The sequence below is a fragment of the Dendrobates tinctorius genome, unplaced genomic scaffold (genome assembly GCF_039654945.1).
Source record: "Dendrobates tinctorius isolate UK_male_01 unplaced genomic scaffold, ASM3965494v1 ptg000395l, whole genome shotgun sequence".
NCBI classification, from domain to species: domain Eukaryota; kingdom Metazoa; phylum Chordata; class Amphibia; order Anura; family Dendrobatidae; genus Dendrobates; species Dendrobates tinctorius.
The window spans coordinates 3,292,350-3,311,573 of record NW_027362061.1 but is presented as its reverse complement, the minus strand read 5'-3'; the positions used below and the strand labels follow the sequence as shown (position 1 = coordinate 3,311,573).

At 46.7% G+C, this 19,224-nt stretch overlaps 1 long non-coding RNA gene across 1 annotated transcript in view; it reads right to left on the bottom strand.

Moving 5' to 3' along the window:
• The window catches only part of LOC141076199 (uncharacterized), a 114,733-nt gene extending 113,469 nt beyond the window's left edge, over positions 1-1,264 (bottom strand). The window contains exon 1 of the long non-coding RNA XR_012227440.1: positions 1,157-1,264. This is a non-coding gene — a long non-coding RNA (uncharacterized lncRNA). The remainder of the gene's footprint in view (positions 1-1,156) is intronic.
• Between the last annotated feature and the right edge of the window lie 17,960 nt (positions 1,265-19,224).

Sequence of the window (19,224 nt, the reverse complement as noted above, 5' to 3'; positions counted from 1 at the left end):
AGCTCAACCAACAGTTATCTTGCCAGCAGTAAGAAGATTATTGCAAGGACTAAGCACATCGATGTAAAACATCACCACTTACGTGACTTAGTAGAAAGTGGTGTACTTCAGTTTGTTTATTGCGAGTCTGACAAGATGATAGCTGATGGCATGACAAAGCCATTATCAAGAGCCAAGTTTGTGGACTTCAGAACCACAATGTGACTAACAGGGTTAAGTAGTTGTTGAGTTTGGTTGTATGAGTGTTTAGTTGCTAGTTTTGTATGCTGTTTATAAAGTTGAAAAAAATCTCCCAGAGGCTCTTACACAGGGAGAGCATGTGACAGTATTTCCTGTTTTCCTGCTGTGTCTGTGTATGACTGAAGCAGCCTTCTGTAGATGCTGCACAGATAGAGACACACAAATGATTTATTCCTGATCTATTGAGCTTATCATATATTGTTCCTGAAAAAACAAGTTCTGTTATCACACGCTTGGAGAGAATCGTGAGTAATCTCCGCTGCCAACACAAGTTCTGTGATGTATTTAGAGAAGTATAGAGTCTACATCACGTCAAATAATTATTCTCTTCTACTCCTTCTTGGTCAGATCTCTTCTGGAACACTGTGTCCAGTTCTGGGCACCACATTTACAAAAAAACATTGACAAGCGAGTGCAAGATCAGAGAAGAGCTAACAGGATGGTGAGATAAAACAAGACTGGACACAAGACCTTCACAGCCGTCTACACATCATAGGGGAGATCTCCTGACACCTTCTCTCCATCTACCTGATGATCCTGAGGAGCACTGGGATCTTCTTGGTTACAGTCCTGTGGAAGAAGAGGATGGGGACATCGCTCTGGTGTTGTCCTCTTACTGGATAGATCTGGAGGAAACACATACAGGGACTGAATTCATCCTCTACATACAGATAATTATAGGCCATGTGTATTTAGTCCTGTCTATTACCTGGAGATGTGAGGGGCTGGGGAACCTCCATTATGACGTTCTTGTACAGATCTCTGTGTCCTTCTAAATACTCCCACTCCTCCATGGAGAAATAGACGGCGATATCCTGGCACCTTATAGGAACCTGACACATACAATGATACCGTCATCCCCCCGATCCCTTCATAGTTTTACTGTATAATGTCCCAGCATTCCCAGCAGTGTCACCTCTCCAGTCAGTAGCTCAATCATCTTGTAGATGAGTTCTAGGATCTTCTGGTCATTGATGTCCTCATGGATCAGGGGGTGAGGTGGAGGCCCCGTGATTGGGCTCAGGGGTCTTCCCCATCCCTCAGACATAGGGTCCTGACAGCGATCACTAGAGGTCTTCTTCACCACTGTGTAATCCTGGTTATGGAGAGACACATTAATAAATCTCACTACAGACATTTCCAGAGTCCTCACCTCTCCAGTTCTGTCCATCTGTTATTCCCATAGATAAGAATGATGTATTGTGACGTCATCAGAATCTCTCACCTCTCCAGTGAGACGGAAGAGGATCTCTAGGGTGAGGTGTAACATCCTCTCCGCCATCTTGTCTCTGTCCATATCCATCCTTGATGGGGAAATCAGGAAAATTCTCTTTTGTAGAAGATCTTCACTGAGAGGATCTGATATTGTAGAGACCTGAATGAGAAGAAGATGATCCGATGTAACATCATAAGAATCCTGTGTAATAATACAATTACTGGAGATAATAAGGGAAACATATGAGGAGATATATTATCTTACAGGGTTTAGTTTTCTTCCCTGACATCTACTAATAAAACCTATATATTTAGGCCACAGACAACAAGCAGTTTCCTCCTCGGAGTCGGCAGCTGAACACGTTCCTCATAGACTCATCTTCCATAACGCTAAGGCTGTGTTCAAACACAGCATTTTTTTAGCGGTTTTTACCGCGGTTTTCACTATAAACCGCTATAAAACCACTAAAAATAAGCTTCCCAGTCATTTCTATGCATTTTGCACTTTTTACCGCGAAAAAACCGCATCGCGGTAAAAAACGCAGCATGCTAATTTTGCGGATTTTTCTGCGGTTTTGGCTTCTTCCATGCGGTTTGAAACCGCTGCGGAAAAAAACGCATAAAAAATGCATCAAAACCGCGCAAAAACCGCCGCGGAAAAATTAGTGCGGTTTCTGGGAAGGGATTCAGGTTTTTAAGCAGAAATTTTCTGCAACGTGTGCACTTAGCCTCATTCTCGTCTCATTACCGACACTGGAATCGGCATTAGCAATACTGCAGGAGATATTCATTACACGCGACATGAGAAATAACTACCGTATTTTCCGGCGTATAAGATGACTTTTTAACCTCTGAAAATCTTCTAAAAAGTCGGGGGTCGTCTTATACGCGGGGTGTCGCCTTATACGCCGGGTGCATATGGTGGGGGAGTGGTCCCGATGAAGAAGGGAGGGTGTAAGTGGTGTTACCATCCCTCTTTTACCTCATTGGTGGCAGCAGTGCGGCGGCTCCTCCTTCAGCAGTGTGGCGGCTCTGTGCTGGGGGTCGACGCAGCTCCTCTTTGTCCAGCGTGGGGTCGTGGCTGGGGGGCGGCAGCGGCGGCTCTGTCCAGCGTTGGGGCTCCTCCGGCATTTCCCCAAAGCCCGGAGGCCCAAGGCAGCGCCATTGCTGCGATGTGGTGGCCTGGGGAAAATGGCCGCCGGAGCCCACGTATGCTCAGATTCAGATCTCGTCCCGAGATCTCGGGAGACGAGATCTGAATCAGCATGCACGGGCTCCGGTGGCCATTTTTCCGGAGGCCACCGTATTGCAGCAATGGAGCTGCCTGGGCCTTCGGGCTTTGGGGAAATGCCGGAGGAGGCCCGACGCTGGACAGAGAGCCGCCGCTGCCGCCTCCCAGCACAGCGACCCCGCACTGGACAAAGAGGAGCCGCCACTGCTGCTGACCCCCAGCACAGAGCCACCACACTGCAGATGATGGAGCCGCCAATCCCCAGCACAGAGACCTGCAGATAGCACCGCTGCCACCAATGAGGTAAAAGGGGGATGATAACTCCCCTTACACCCTCCCTTTGTCATCGGGACCACTCCCCCGCCATATGCAGATTGCTCCAGACCCATCATATAACATGACACACTGCATATAAGAAGACCCCCGACTTTTAAGAAGATTTTCTATTTTAAGTGTGCAGAGATACTGCATCTTGTGAGTACGTGAGACCAGAGCCTGCAGTGACTGGAGAGGTGCGCTCTGACCCCCGTGCAGAGACAGTGACCCCTGTGCGCATCCCCGGTACCTGCGGTGTCAGTGCAGATCTCCTGACTCCTGTTGAGAGACTTATAGAGACACAGAGCACCGTACCTGTGGAGAGACTGCTAGTTTTGAAGCATAGACTCAAAGCAGGGGGTCCCGGAATGCCTTTTGTTCCCCCTGCCCTTCTTCATTAACCCCCAAGACCCCTGTTGTGTGTCCTTAGAGACTGCAGAGCCTACAGCGACTAGAGAGACAACAACTGCCGCTGCTGACGGTGCCGATGCGGGAGAAGACGACCCTACAAGCAAGTACTCAGCAGACTGATAAGTTCCAAGAACACCCGTTTCTAACGGTTACTCTTTTTGACTGTTTGATATACTGCTTTAAAACCAGTTTAACCCCCCAGTGCTTTCTCCCTGCGAGGATTATCATATCCCTGTAAATAAAATCCTTTAACTTTTGATTTGTCTCGGTTCCGTCGTGACATACCAGCAACTGGAAGTTTATTACATTACTACGATAGTATAAACCTGGGGCTGGAGGGCACCACTGCAAGGGATCACCTGTACATGCTAATAACAATATGCAAAAAGAGGAAAGAGCATGTACACAACAGGGATCACCAAATTGTAATGAAGTGTAAAATTCACCTTTATTGAAACACTATAAAACACACTGAAAGCATTAAAAACATTAAAAAATGCACCAAGGCAATGAGAGAAATACAAAAAACCCCAAAAGGGTTAGAAAGAACCCCTGCTTAAACCCACACTGGAACCATCTGTAGGTGATAAATATACAAGTACACCACTTTAGTCAGGAAACCATGCCAATAATGGTGTAATACAGTCCTGTCAAGTCACAATAAAATTATATGAGTACCATACTATATAAGCTGCAGGGCTGCAAAAAAACACACCAAAATGGCATACTGCTACATACAAGATATAAAGTATAGATCAAAGATGCAAAAAGAACAGACTGCCCGATACAACCTGAGCCCTAGAGAGTGGAGACATACGCCTGAACAGAGTAACACATCCAGGGAGGGCTGAATATAAGCAGGGTAGTGTGGGAGGCAGGGGCCAAAAGATGCCCGACGCGTTACCCCAGGAGACCTGGCTTCATCAGGGGCAATGCAAAGTGTGTGAGAGAGCGTCTTATAAATACCTTAACATGGTGCTATTTGCCAGAGAGCAGCTGGAGAACATCATCATGATAATGTCCAAGTGCCGAGGCCGGCGTGTGACGCAAGCGGAAGTCCCTCAGGGCCTCCATCTGCGCAGGCTCAGCTCAAAGTCAGTAATGAGGGCACCGCCGGGAGATTCAAAGATGGCCACCGAGAAAATCAACAGAGCATGCGTTGAACTGCGCATGCGCTCATGCAGCTAATCAGAAGGAACACGTAAGGAGTTCGCTCATGCGCCGTACACGCGATCCCGAACTTCGAGCATGCCCGCTCAGGATAGTGTCCAGTTCATTAGGCCTTAGCACAGACCAACACACAGGAGATCCGCACATTTCCAGCGCCAGACACTGATTGAGAGACTCATCCTCCATTTTATCTGCCAAACTACACCCCTGGGAATGGGACATGTAAGCAGTCATTCCCACCCATCACTGGAATGGCCTAATAACTCTCTCAGCACTATATGTGCTGGAGCATTCTTCCGAGCTCATATCACCGCAGCTAAGAGCCGCAATGACACATCTCCCCTCAAGGACTCGTCCGGCGCCCATCTTACACCCCCATACACAGTAGACTAAAGTTCCATGAAAGCACTGATTTCGGGGGTATTGGCCGAACATATAATATATTTGGGGGCCTCCCGGCAGATGATGTCAGGGCAGAGAAGAATCTGGCATCCTGAATTTCAGAGGATAATCCGTTTGTTCTTCCTGTAGATAATCCTCCTCTAGAGGAGTCTGGAGGCGACTCTGTCATACAGACCACAGGAAAGCTGGCATATTTGTGTGTATGGGGGAGTCGGGAGAGATCGCCGTCTGCCAAATGACCGTTCAGCCAACTCTGATCTCATGTGTATGGGGCCGTTAGTATTACACTGACAGGCAGTGATGATACATGGCACTACAGTAGTACAGGGCATCACCGGAGCCATCAGAGGCTTGTATGTTGTGTGATCGCACTGATCAGAGGGGTTTAAAAAAGGTTTAAAGTGGAAAAAATATCAGTTTCAGCAACAAGAAATATCCATCACTATATGGAAAACATATATATATTTATAATGTACATACAGTGGGTTTGGAAAGTATTCACACCCCTTTACATTTTTCACTCTTTGTTTCATTGCAGCCATTTGGTAAATTCAAAAAAGTTCATTTTTTCTCTTCAGTGTACACTCTGCACCCCATCTTGACTGAAAAAACAGAAATGTAGAAATTTTTGCAAGAAAAACTGAAATATCACATGGTCATAAGTATTCAGACCCTTTGCTCAGACACTCATATTTAAGTAACATGCTGTCCATTTTCTTGTGATCCTCCTTGAGATGGTTCTACTCCTTCATTGGAGTCCAGCTGTGTGTAATTAAACTGATAAGACTTGATTTGTAAAGCCGCACACGTGTCTATATAAGACCTAACAGCGCATGTCAGACCAAATGAGAATCATGAGGTCAAAGGAACTGGCCAAGGAGCTCAGACAAAATTGTGGCAAGGCACAGATCTGGCCAAGGCTACAAAATAATTTCTGCAGTACTCAAGGTTCCTGAGAGCACAGTGACCTCCATAATCCTTAAATGGAAGAAGTTTGGGACCACCAGAAGTCTTCCTAGACCTGGCCGTCCATCCAAACTGAGCAATCATGGGAAGAGAGTCTTGGTGAGAGAGATAAAGAACCCCAAGATCACTGTGGCTGAGCTCCACAGATGCAGTAGGGAGATGGGAGAAAGTTCCACAAATCAACTAGCAATGAAGCCCTCCACCAGTCAAACCTTTATTTCAGAGCGGCCCGACGGAAGCCTCTCCTCAGTGCAAAATACAGAAACTTGGCACACACTCGTGAATTCTGATGCAGAAAGGTGATTTTTAATACAGTACATACATACAGACGTTTCAGTCTATGACCTTCATCAATGTACTGTGGGTTGGAACATAAAAAGTAAAATAAATATAAAGGTGACATAAAGAAAGTATATACAAGGTATCTGGGTAGATAAACCAGAATATATCATAATCATATGCAGAGACATCCAGCACATTAAAGCACATGTGTACATAGTTTATATAATGTGTAGTCAGAAGAAACAATGGTGGAGACCAAGATCTGCAAATAAAGAGAGACACATACCAAAGGCTGTACTGTGAGCTCAGGAACACTGGGCATGAAGAGAAAAAATCCTAAGGGGAAAAGGTATTGTTGTAGTCTCAAAGAAAAACACGTGGTAAGAGTGTGCATTGAAGTTCCTGGATAACATACCGGTGGGTGAGGAGGCACAGGAGGCCGTCTCTCTACAGAAGGGAACATATGTGTCTCCATTCAATGTCAGCAAGCAGTTAATCCTGAATGCTATCTATGTGTTTTCAACTCTGCAAGCTTATATCTGGTAACCAGCTTTTCCAATCTCTGCTCTGAATCCACTCCTGTGTCTCCATTCAATGTCAGCAAGCAGTTAATCCTGAATGCTATCTATGTGTTTTCAACTCTGCAAGCTTATATCTGGTATATAGTTATTTCAACTTACTCTGCTTGTCCCCTTATGTTGTGAGGTCAAGAAACTTTTCAAAGTGCTTTATGATCCATGTAGTGCTGGACATGTGTTTATTTGACCACAACATTTTATTGGGTCCTGGTGTCTCAATTTAGTGTGATTGATTAACGAGAAGAGAGAGCCAAAAAAAAAAAAAAACTTAGCCTTAACCTCCTGTATATTCAGACATAGCTAGGGGGAGCATTTATGCAGGGGTGGCATTTATGCACATGTAATCTAAGTACATGTATCAAAGTACTTCTGGCAGTTATAACATGGCAGTTAGACAGGGCAGGAGACAGGTAAGACATTTATATACATCTACTCCCTGTACATTAGGAGTGCAACAAATATATACCATATGCATTTGTGTAATTTATATCCTGGCCGCTGCATTCACACACATCCACCGCCCTGGCATTAACTCTCCACACTCCATCCATATTGGCCCCTCGCTCCTTTCCTCTCCTATGTATAGCACTCATGCTCTTTTCACATTGTTAAATTGCACAGATCCAGCCAGTCCCACCATTCAACACCAGAGACGCTCTCACAAATCACTTAACCATCTGCTCACTCTTTCTATCCTCCTTCTCCTAGTTGCAGGAGACATTGCTCCCAACCCTGGTCCCCCATGTTATAGAAAGTCAAACCCCCCCACTGCTACACTCAGAAACCCCTCTAATCTTATTAATATTCCCTGCATGCCATCTGTCTCTCTTAATTGTGCACTTTGGAATTCTCGCTCAGTGTGTAACAAACTCTCCTTCATTCATGACTTCTTCCTTTCTAATTCTCTTAACCTTCTGGCTCTTACTGAAACCTGGATCCAGCAGTCAGATACTACCGCTGCTGCTGCTCTTTCATACGGGGGGCTACACTTCTCTCATACCCCAAGATCAGACAATAGAGCTGGTGGAGGCGTTGGTCTGCTCCTATCACCAAAATGTACCTTTCAGGTTATCCCTCAACTACCCTCACTTGTCTTCCCTTCTTTTGAGGTCCATGCCGTCAGACTCTACACCCCCTTCTCCATGCGAGTGGCGGTGGTATATCGTCCTCCCGGCCCCTCCCATCAGTTCCTGGATCATTTTGCCACTTGGCTTCCACATTTTCTCTCCTGTGACATCCCTACCCTCATCATGGGAGATTTCAACATCCCCATTGCTCTTCCCCTCTCCCCATCTGCTACTCACCTTTTATCTCTAACCTCCTCATTTGGCCTTTCGCAGCTTACTAATTCTCCAACGCATGAAGACGGAAACTCCCTCGACTTGGTCTTCTCTCGGCTTTGTGCAGTGGATGATTTTGCAAACTCCCCTCTCCCGCTCTCTGACCACAATCTTCTTTCATTCTCTATAAAGAACTGCCAGGCTGCTCAGGTCACCCCCACTGTCCAGACTTATAGAAACACACAGGCCATTAACACCCAGAAACTTCTGAAGAACTTGCAGTCTTCATTGGCCCCTATCTCCTCCCTCTCATGTCCTGATTCTGCTTTGAAGCATTACAATGAAACACTTCAAACTGCCCTGGATGAATTTGCACCCCCTATAAATAGAACACCACAACGCAGACGGCGACAACCCTGGCACACGGTGCAAACACGTTTCCTGCAGCGGTGCTCCAGGTGCGCCGAACGTCTGTGGAGAAAATCCAATCTACACGAAGATTTCATCCATTTTAAGTTTATGCTTAGAACATACAACACTGCCCTTCACCTCTCCAAACAAACCTATTTCAACACCCTCATCATCTCACTGTCCAATAACCCGAAACGTCTCTTTGACACTTTTCATTCTCTACTCAATCCAAGAGTACAGGCCCCAACCACTGAGCTCCGAGCTGACGATCTGGCCAATTACTTCAAAGAAAAAATTGACCAGATCCGACAGGAAATTATCTCCAAATCCCCTCATACCATGCACTGTCCTCCCTCCCCCACTGCATCTAACTCACTCTCTGATTTTGAACCAGTCACAGAAGAAGAAGTAAGCAGGCTCCTTGCATCTTCTCGCCCAACTACTTGCACCAGTGACCCATTTCCGTCACATCTCCTCCAGTCCCTTTCCCCTGCTGTCACCCCTCACCTAACTAAAATATTTAACCTCTCTCTCTCTTCTGGTATTTTTCCCTCCTCATTTAAGCATGCCATCATACATCCACTACTTAAAAAACCATCCCTCGACCAAAATTGTGCCGCTAACTATAGACCTGTCTCTAATCTTCCCTTCATCTCTAAACTCCTGGAACGCCTGGTCCACTCCCGTCTTATCCGCTATCTCTCAGAAAACTCTGTTCTCGACCCTCTCCAATCCGGTTTCCGCTCTTTACACTCCACTGAAACTGCCCTCACTAAAGTCTCTAATGATCTGCTAACAGCTAAATCAAATGGTCATTACTCCATGCTAATTCTCTTGGATCTCTCTGCAGCATTCGACACTGTGGATCATCAGCTCCTCCTCACTATGCTCCGTTCCATTGGCCTCAAGGACACCGTTCTCTCCTGGTTCTCCTCCTATCTCTCCGACCGCTCCTTTACTGTTTCTTTTGCCGGTTCCTCCTCCTCTCACCTTCCTCTTACTGTTGGGGTTCCTCAAGGATCGGTTCTAGGCCCCCTCCTCTTCTCCTTGTACACTGCCCCTATTGGTCAAACAATCAGTAGATTTGGTTTCCAGTACCATCTCTATGCTGATGACACCCAATTATACGCTTCTTCTCCTGACATCACGCCAGCCTTTCTAGAAAACACTGGCGATTGTCTAAACGCTGTGTCTAATATCATGTCCTCACTATATCTGAAACTGAACCTATCAAAGACTGAAATCCTTGTGTTTCCTCCCGCTACTAATGTACCTACACCCGACATTGCCATTTCCGTCTGTGGTTCCACTATTACTCCCCAGCAACATGCCCGCTGTCTTGGGGTCATACTTGATTCCGAGCTTTCCTTTGCCCCCCACATTCGATCACTGGCTCGCTCTTGTCATCTGCACCTCAAAAACATTTCTAGAATCCGACCTTTTCTTACTTTTGACTCTGCAAAAACTCTTACTGTTTCTCTTATTCATTCTCGTCTCGACTATTGTAACTCTCTTCTAATCGGTCTCCCTCTTACAAAACTCTCCCCTCTCCAATCTGTCTTGAATGCTGCAGCCAGGATCATATTCCTCACCAATCGTTACACCGATGCCTCTACCTTGTGCCAGTCATTACACTGGCTACCCATCCACTCCAGAATTCAGTATAAACTTATTACCCTCACCCACAAAGCCCTCCATGGCTCAGCACCACCCTACATCTCCTCCCTTGTTTCAGTATACCACCCTACCCGCGCCCTCCGTTCTGCTGATGACCTGAGGTTAGTATCCTCAATAGTCAGAACCTCCCACTCCCGTCTCCAAGACTTTACACGTGCCGCGCCAATTCTTTGGAATGCACTTCCCAGGTCAATACGATTAGTCCCCAGTCCCCACAATTTTAAGCGTGTCCTGAAAACGCATTTATTCAGACTGGCCTATCGCCTCAACACATTAACCTAACCTATCCCTGTGTGGCAGAGCCAAAAATTTTACCATAACCAGGTTCCCAGCATCATGTTCCCACATGCTTTATGCATCCATTAGCCCTCTGTGTCTGTACTGTTACACACTTAACATTATGGCTGGTCCATACAATCAGGGCAACTGTTACCACCCACCTTTCGTGTCTACCTCTTTCCTCATAGACTGTAAGCTTGCGAGCAGGGCCCTCACTCCTCTTGGTATTTGTTATAATCTACTGTATGTGATTATTGTTATGCTGTAATGTCTATTGTCTGTACAAATCCCCTCTGAAATGTAAAGTGCTGCGGAATATGTCGGCGCTATAAAAATAAAATTTATTATTATTATTATTATAATAATGAGCAGCTAAGTAACCATAATGGTAAATGTGAAAAGAGTGTCCATGAGGTCTTACCGTGATTTAGTTGTGGCAGGTGGACGCGGTATCCGCCGCGAATCAATAGCGCAATATCAGTGGGGAGCGTCAGGGTTTATATCCCTGAGAGAACATGGAGGCTGGGTGGAAGTGTGCAACCGGAAGTGAGCCGGCGTGTGCTCCACTCACATCATTATGCGTTCCAGGCACTGGGTGATGATGGAAAGGGGGCGTGAGCAGGGAACGTCTGCCTGTATGAGCTGCTGAACACTGAAGAATAGGACGGAATGTGGGGAGGTGCAGAGTAGTGCCTTGGTTACCATAGTAACCGCCGGGGCGCCGCTGCAGGAAGTGCCAGAGAAGACGGCAGAGGAAATTCAGTGTTCTGGTGACGGTGATTTCAAGAACATTCACAATTGTTGGTTCTGTAATAGAGATAAAAGCAGATTAGAATGTGGTAAGCAGGCTTAATGTGAACAGGTACAAGGTATACTATGTCTCAAAGTACAATAAAGAAAATGCTGGACAGACTGTCTCATTCATCAACCTTAATGCCATGTGCTGGCTCACGTATAAAGATATAGCTAAATCATGATTGAAGAAATGATTGTACATCATAATCCTTATTTAACCCCTTGGGTGCCAAGGTATTCAGCTCGTGGATCCAATAGGCCTCTCTTCTTTTTAACATATTAATCCGGTTACCGCCCCTGCGTGACGGATGGATTTGTTCTACAACTTGAAACTTAAGTTGTGCGATGGTATGGCCGGCAGTGATAAAATGATGGGGGACCGGGAGGAGCATATTTTTACACCTTATGGTGGATTTATGTTTAGCTATCCGATCCCTTATATGTTGTGTAGTTTCCCCCACATAGAGTAAGCCACGTGGACATTTGATGATATATATCACAAAAGAGCTATCAAAGGTATAATACTCTCTAATGTCATACTTTTTGCCTGTGTGGGGGTGATAAAAGCTGTTTCTTTTCTGAATATTGTTGCACTGCGTGCATTGTAAGCAAGGGAAGGTACCAAATTTGGGATTTTTAAGAAAGCGTTGTTGTATAGAGGGACGGGGTGAGCCTATATCTGCTTTAATTAGGATATCTCGTACATTGCGGGGTCTCCTAAAACAAGGGAGGAATGGTTCTTTGAAGGCCCTTACATTGGGTTGGACTGTCGTGAGGAGATGCCAGTGGCGTCTGATACTTGAATGTATCCGATAGACTAGAGGATGATAATCATGTACAAATGCAATACGGTTAGTTGCCTTGGGTTTGGGAGGGGAGAGGAGATCTAAATTATTCAATATATTTGGTGGATAACCCCTCTCTAAAAATTTTGTGCGCATCTCATTCATGCGTGCTTCTTGAACCTCTGTGTTTGAGACTATCCTCTGAACCCTTTTAAGTTGAGATTTAGGAATTGCATTCTTCATTTTGGTCGGATGGAAGCTCTCATAATGGAGCAAGCTATTCCGATCCATTGGTTTCCTATAGAGATCGGTGGAGAGGTGACCCAAGTTGTCTTTTATGACTAACGTGTCCAAGAAGTTAATCTGATTGGTATGATGTGTCATCGTAAAACTGAGGCCTTGCCAGGATGTTTGTAACATGGAAAAAAAAGGAATGTAGTGTATCAAGTGGCCCACCCCAGATACAGAAAATATCGTCAATGTATCTCTTCCACACTATAGAATAAGTGCGGAAGAGATCATCACGATATATGACACAATCCTCCAAGTGGGCTACGTAGCAATTTGCATACGGATGTGCAGTATTTGAGCCCATAGCGGTCCCCTTGGTCTGTAGATAGTACGTATCCTCAAATAGGAAAAAATTCTTTGTTAACACTATGGACAGTAGTTCACAACAAAGGTTGATTTGTTCTGGATGAAATTTAGACAATTCAAGTAGCCTCCGCACCGACTGGATACCCTCCATATGAGGAATGGATGTATACAGGTCTTTGACGTCGAATGTGACTAGGATGGCCTCCTGTGGAACAGATCCTAAATTATGAATAATATCTAGAAAGGTCCCTGTGTCCAATAAGAAGGACAGTGTTAATTTTATAAGGGGTGTTAGAATTTTTTCTAGATATTTAGAAATTGGGGAGAAGTGCAAGATATATGAAAGCACGCTTAGAGTTTGCTGAGAAACACATGAATAACTCCCAGACTATGAGAAATAAGATAGAACTTTTTGGTGATAATTCTAAGCAGTATATGCAGAGAAAACCAGGCACTGATCATTAGGCAGCATCATGCTATGGGGGTGTTTTTCAGCTGCAGGGACAGGACAACTGGTTGCCATTGAAGGAAACATGAATGCAGCCAAGTACAGAGATATACTGGATGAAAACCTCTTTCAGAGTGCTCTGGACCTCAGACATGGCTGAAGGTTCACCTTCCAACAAGACAATGACCCTACGCAGCTAAAATAACAAAGGAGTGGCTTCAGAACAACTCTGTGACCATTCATGACTGGCCCAGCCAGAGCCCTGACCTAAACTCAATTGATCATCTCTGGAGAGACCTGAAAATGGCTGTCCATCAATGTTCACCATCGAACCTGACGGAACTGGAGAGGACCTGCAAGGAAGAATGGCAGAGGATCCCAAAATCCAGGTGTGAAAAACTTGTGAAAAACTTGTTGCATCATTCCTAAGAAGACTAATGGCTGTACTAACTCAAAAGGTGCTTCTACTCAATACTGGGCAAAGAGTCTGAATACTTATGACTAGTGTTGAGCTTTCCGATACCGCAAGCATCGGGTATCGGCCGATATTCACTGTATCGGAATTCCGATACTGACTTCCGATACTTTTTTCATATTGTATACCGGAATCGGAAGTTCCCATAATGCTATCTTCCCGCTCGCTTTGATTCAGCCAATAGGAATCCTCAGAAGTGTGGGCACATCCTGTTAGGCATGTAGGCATGTTAACTATTGGCATGGCTGTGATTGGCTGCTGAAATGATGTCATGATGCACTGTAAAAGCCACCGCCATTTCTGGTCACTCTGCTGTGAATTCAGTTAGGGACAGGCTGCTGTTGAAGACTGTGAGGGACAGTTAGAAATAGCGATTCTACTAAACATATTGTGCTTTACCCAGGCTACATAAACCACCACTGTAGCTTTCTTTTCCCTAGCAGCAGTGTTCACAGCTCTCTGCAAGGGCTGTGTGAGTGCAGCTCACGCTGTGGAGTGGGTCCTTCAGCCACGTCTGGTTGTAGGACGCACAGCGTGCATCACTGCTGCCTCATACATATTTTTCTTTTTGAGCTGCTTATTTTTCTTAAATTCTATCTAGTGTGCTTCCATCCGTATCCATATACGTTGGTTGCAAACACTAGTACTAGACAGCGGAGCCTTTCTGAAGCCTGTCAGTCCTAGTGCCCACTTAGCTGCACTGTTCTAGGCTGTCTGAGAGGTCTCTGACTGTGTGTGAGTGCAGCTCATGCTGAGTAGTGTGTCCTGCAGCTACGTCTGGTTGTAGGCCGCTCAGCGTGCGTCACTGCCTCACACATATTTTTCTTTAATTGCAGCTCATTTTTTCTTCTCCTATCAGTGTGCATCCATCCATATCCATCTACATTGGTTGGTTGCAAACACTATATAGGAGTAGATAGAGGAGCCTTTTTTCTGGCTTGTGCCCTTCAGCTGCAGCCAGATTAGTATTACCCAATTTTTTTGGAGCCTCATCTTTTGCATTGTAGGTTACCTGCCTGCATTGTAATAGCTCCAGAAAGTTGGTGATACTCTCACTTTCAAATCTTTGGTTACATCCTTTGAGTTTTTTTTCCCCCCCAAAAAACAACAAAGTTCACCAAACACTACATTTGAAAGTTGTGTAGGCCACATTAGCTCCCATTAAAGTGTAGTCGACACACACACTTCATAAAATTAGTGTTTCTTATAACGTAAAACAGCTGTTCAGGAATAAGCACACTAAGGGCCCCTTTGTACTTTTCTGCTTATCTTTCTCAGTCTAGCAAGATGAAGAAGGCAGGGAGCAAGGCACGTGGCCGTGGGCATGGAGTTTCAGCAGGGAGAGGACGTGGGGATTCTGCAGGGAGAGAACGTGGGGATTCTGTGCCTGCTGTTGGCACCAGTGAGTCAGCATCCCACAGTTTTAGCAGGCAACAGTCCTTTATGCGCAGCTTTGTAGGACCTCACCGTACCCCACTGCTGAGGGAGGAACAAATTGAAGCCGTTGTCGGATGGATGGCAGCTAACGCATCAACTTCAATTACTTCCACATCCTCTCAGGGCCAGAGCACCGAAGAGCAACCACCTGTCTCTTCACCACCTGCCAAAGTGCCCAGGCAGTCAGAGAGCCCTGGACAGGAGCCATCACAGTCTCTACTTCTGTTCTCAGAATCTGTTGGTTTGGAAAGAGGGGGCCAGCCAAGCAGCATTCCAGAATGTGAAGAGGGAGTATGCAGTGATGCGCAACTTCTTTGTCCCTCTGAATCTGAAGAGGCGGGTGGGCCAGTGCCTATGGGCAACACACCTCAGTACGCATCAGATGATGACGAGACACAGGTGCCACTTTCTGTTGCGTACGGTGCTGGCGAGACAACCCAGGAGAAGCAGGTGTTTGAAGAGGGGAGTGTAGATAATGAGGTCCTTGACCCATCATGGCGTGAGGAACAGGAAGGTGGTGGGAGCAGCTCTGAGGAAGAGATTCCCCTAACGGCCAAAACCGTTGTGAGTTCATTTTCCCCTTCACCATTGAGGTCTGATGAACTCCCTCTTCTGCTGAAGGAAGGTAGTGAAGCTGATTACCAAGCACCTGAGCAGGATGATGATGACTGGAATTGCTGACTGGATATAAGGCAGTCGACGCCCTTCTGCCTTGCTGGTGATCTTCCTGAGGGATTCTAGGAGACCAGTTTGATTCCTGTTCCTCAAAAGCTAAGTTTTCTGCTCTGCTTTTTGCATTTGTGTTTTGGTTTTGTTTTGCCTTGTTTTTCTGGATTTCTACCATTCCCTGCTGGGGTGGGCTGAATTCCTTTTTGCTCTGTCTTCAGAAAATACCTGAGTACTGATATAGTCTTTTTGAAGCCTAGCGTCTTCAGGGCTTTTTTCCCTATCAGTCTGTTGGCTCTAGTTTTGATAGGGTTTTGGTGGATTGCAGACAGCAGCTTTTCTATCCTGTCCTATTTAGTTAGCTTGGGCCCCATCATTTGCTCAGCCTATCTTTCTATCTGTGTGAGTGCCTTTTCATCTTGCTTCACCGTCATTATATGTTGGGGGCTGCCTATTGCTTTGGGGTCTGCTCTGGGGCAGTTTAGATTTCCCTTTCTGTCTTTAGGCTATTTAGTTCTCCGGCTGTGATCGAGGGGTCTAGGGCACCGTAGGAACCCCCTATGGCTACTGCTAGTTTTTGTTGATAGGTTCAGGGGTCTGCAATCCGATAGCTGCCAACTTCTCTGGTTTTCTGGACTTAGCTAGTATTTCTGTTTTTGCCTCCTACGGTGACTCATTCATAACAGAGGGGGCAGACTTGGTTGCCTGTAGCCTCCACTTCGGCACCTGTTAGGAGCATTCCACTTTCAAAAGGCAAAACGGGCGCTACCAAGACTTGCAGTGCGTAGTCCTTTTTTGACACAGTTGCAGATGACATTTGCTTTGTCAAATGCAAGCTGTGTCATCAGAGAGTCAAAAGAGGGAAAAATGTCAGCAACTTCAATACCACTAATATGTGGAAACATGTGCAGACCAAGCACGAGGTGGAGTTCCACAGACACACTGAAGACGTAGGCCAATGTACAGCACCACCTACCACCTCTTCAGCTCATGTTGGGGCCTCTTCCTCCAGCTCACACACAGCTGGTTCGGCTTCCTCACAGGATCGCCAAGGAAGAACCTCTGGCACTGTTGTCCGGAGACCCTGTGACATTCCACCCACAGCACCACGTTCCAAGTCATCCTCACACTCCCAGGCCACTCGACAGCCATCGGTAGCACAGGCATGGGAGAAAAGGCGGCCATACTCGGCAAACCATCCCCGAGCACAGGCTCTGAATGCTGGCATTGCCAAACTACTGGCACTTGAAATGCTCTCATTCAGGCTGGTGGAGACTGACACCTTCCGGGACTTCTTGGCATTGGCAGTCCCACAATACACCATGCCCAGCAGCTTTTATTTCAGCAGGCGAGCCGTCCCTGCCCTGCAGAAACATGTGGAGGCAAACATAAAACATGCGCTACTAAATGCCGTCAGTAGCAAGGTCCACCTGACCACTGATGCGTGGACCAGTAACCATGGACAGGAACGATACCTTTCCCTCACTGCCCATTGGGTCAATGTTGTGGAGCCGGGTACAGATCTGGAGAGTGGCGCTGTACGTGTTCTGCCAACTCCACGGATTGCAGGAATCCAGTCTGTACACATTGACTCCTCCTCCTATTCAAGTTCCTCTGAAACAGCGCAGCAGGAGCCTGTTACGACCGATATGAGCACAGCCATGGCCAAACGTCAACAGGTCATACTGAAATTAATTTCTTTGGGGAATCGAAGCCACACAGCGCAGGAGCTCTGGAATGCCATCAAGCAGGACAGCGACGTGTGGTTTGTGCCAGCGAATCTCCAGCCAGGCTTGGTAGTGTGTGACAATGGCCGAAATCTGGTGGCAGCTCTTGGCCTAGGCAACCTCACTCACATCCCATGTCTGGCACATGTGCTCAACTTGGTCGTGCAGAGCTTTCTGAGGGACTATCCGGATCTTGATGCACTGCTGCACAAGGTCCGCATAGAGTGCGCTCACTTGCGTCGTTCCAGCACGGCAAGATCGCGCCTTGCTGCTCTGCAGCGCCGATTACGCCTTCCGGAACATCACATCATATGTGACCTACCCACCAGGTGGAATTCTACGTTACATATGTTGGAGCGGTTGTGTGAGCAGCAGGCAGCAGTCATGGAGTACCAGCTGCATCAGGCGCAAACAAGTCGCAATGTGCGCCGGTCACACTTCAGCACCACTGAGTGGGCCTCTATGAAGGACATCTGCCTCGTTTTGCATGCCTTCGATGATTCCACACGGATGGCGAGTGCAGATGATGCACTAGTCAGCATGACTGTCCCCCTTATCTGCCTGCTTCAAAACACTGCAAGCACTAAGGGATGAGGTTTTGGAAGAGGTGGAGGATGAGGAGTCCCAAATGCCATCTGCTTCTGGACAGTCTGCGCTACGTGGTTCCTCACAAAGGCCTAGGCAGGGGACACTTTGTGAGGAGGATGAGGAGGAGTCGATGGAGGAGGAAGACATCTCTCCAGAGGAGGGAGGTACACAAAGCTCTAGTCAGTATGTACAGCGAGGGTGGGGTGATTCAGAGCAGGCAGAGATCACGCCTCAAGCAGGGGACAGCGGTTCTTTGGCAGTTGGGAGTCTGCAGCACATGGTTGACTTCATGCTGCAGTGCCTGAGAAATGACCGCCGCATCGCCCACATTCTCTACACGGCTGATTATTGGGTGTACACCCTCCTAGATCCTCGCTACCGGGACAGCGTACAAAGGCTCATACCAACGTTGAACCGGGAGCGTAAACTGCGGGAGTACGAAGAGTCACTGGTGCAGTCCATAATGTTTTCCATTCCACCCGACAGCAGTGGTGCTAGTGCTTTACAAAGCACCTCCGTGCATCGAGCCAGTGGAGGAAACTCAGCACAAAGAGGGAGCAGAGGCAGCGCCTCAGCACAAGGCAAGACCACTATGGCCCAAATGTGGCAAAGTTTTGTGTGTCCTCCACAACTGTCTACACCAGAGGTCCCCAATGTCAGTCCTCGAGGGCTGAACCAGTGCAGGTTTTCAGGATTTCCTTACTATTGCACATGGATTGGAATCATTACCTAATGTGCAATACTAAGGAGATCCTGAAAACCTGCACTGATTCAGCCCTCGAGGACTAACATTGGGGACCTCTGGTCTACACCATCACTGACGGCTCCAGTCAGCAGGAGGCCACGTTTCCGTCAGATGGTGACAGACTACATGTCTTACCCTGTGAGTGTACTCACAGACGGCTCTTCCCCCTTCAAGTTTTGGGTCTCTAAGCTGGATACATGGTCAGAGCTTAGCCAGTATGCATTGGAGGTGCTGGCTTGCCCTGCTGCCAGTGTATTATCGGAACGCGTCTTTAGTGACGCAGGTGGTGTACTAACAGACCGTCGCACGCGACTTTCTTCCAATAACGTCGACCGGCTTACTTTTCTGAAAATGAACAAGGCCTGGATCTCCCCAGAATTTGCCAGTCCTCTTCCTGACTAAATAATTTGTTGGCAACTGTATCCAGGTCTCCTGTTGTGTTCATGTTTCTACCACCTGAACTATAATCCCTGGGCTTCAACACAGCCAGTTGTAGCTCAGGTG